We start from the raw sequence: 1,469 nt of genomic DNA on the forward strand, positions 1-1,469 counted from the left end.
TATGATTATCAATGTAAATCATGGCCACTTGGGGCTTACTGCTTCATTTGAAACCTAGCTCATTTCCTGTCACCGCAACAGGAAGTAAGCTAGGTCCATTTAGAATGCTTATGTGAAGTTAAAACTGTTCTATCCACCTTATTTTTGAATGCCCCACTGTAAAATAATTATGGGTACGTACAAGGTCCGGTTTAACGTGACTTGATTGTTGCAGCTTGCCATTTCCTTTGTTATACTCGGCTGTATTCAGACCCGAATTATAAAGCGGAAACCGGAGTATGTTATAAACGTTATAAATATAGTCACATTATAAACAACTCACCAACGCTGGGGGTCCGTATGGAAACAGTGTTACTCGAAATGGTCAAAAGTTAAATCAATTTGGTCGTTCAGTGGCATTTTACTGCCATGTAAAGTAACTAACGTTAGCCGCTAGCATTAGCCACTACCCATAATGCATTACGTTATCCCAGCACCCGAACGACATTTAATGCAAAAAATAAAGCTGAAAACGAAAACCAGATTTCTAAATAGCCGTTATTTTGATAAACTGAGCACACAAGGGTAATCTAAATGGTTACTTTGACCGTCTACATTTTTTTCTAAACTTATAAAAGTGACATATTAACCCTTACGGCTGTAGAGCAGAATGGCTCTGTTGTAAAACCCTCATAAAACCCTCATTTTTTTGTCAAGTTAAAACAGTCTATTACATCGGAAGAAGCACCCATAGGCATCATGCAGCTAGAAATAAGGTGGATAAGGTAATCTGGATGCTAGGGTTGTCAAAAGTATCGATACAAATCTATACAAAAAAATTGAAACGATACAATATTAATTTGCAACAGTATCAATATCAGCAGTGCTTTCTCTTAATGAAAAATCAAACATACTACTGATTTCTCCCTCCCTGTCATTGGTGGGTATCTGTTGCTTCAACAAGCTCAAAGTGTTCTGATAGGCTGAAGACTAGAGCGGAGGCAATCTGCTGTGTCAGTGCAAAGATTTTTGAGTTTTATCTGGCCTAGATTATGGAGAAGCGTGCGTCTGTCTGTCCGTCCATCTGTCTTTGTTTATTTTTTATGCCTCTCTTGATGTGTCGTCATCCCCCCGCGTGGTATCGAAAATCGATATTTTCCTGGGTATCGGTATCGAAGTAGAAATTCTAGTATCGTGACATCCCTGCTGGATGCCAGTACAAAGTCAAGTTGAGTCCCCGCTGGCTTGCTAGCTGGCCCCTCTGGTCTGGTCTGGTCATGGGATAAGAGGCGTGGTGGGACAGAGAAGCTGACTGCAGCGCTCTCATTGTTGTGTGAACCCTGGTGACTGCTCACATGCATGTGGAATTTCCGCCCTCCGCCCCATTTGGCATTCTAGTGTTTCAGCTGCTCTCCCCATGGCCACTCGGCTGGAGGCAGGATGCTCTCCCCATGGCCACTCGGCTGGAGGCAGGATGCTCTCCCCATGGC

Source organism: Poromitra crassiceps (genome assembly GCF_964638095.1).
Source record: "Poromitra crassiceps genome assembly, chromosome: 8".
Lineage (NCBI taxonomy): Eukaryota > Metazoa > Chordata > Actinopteri > Beryciformes > Melamphaidae > Poromitra > Poromitra crassiceps.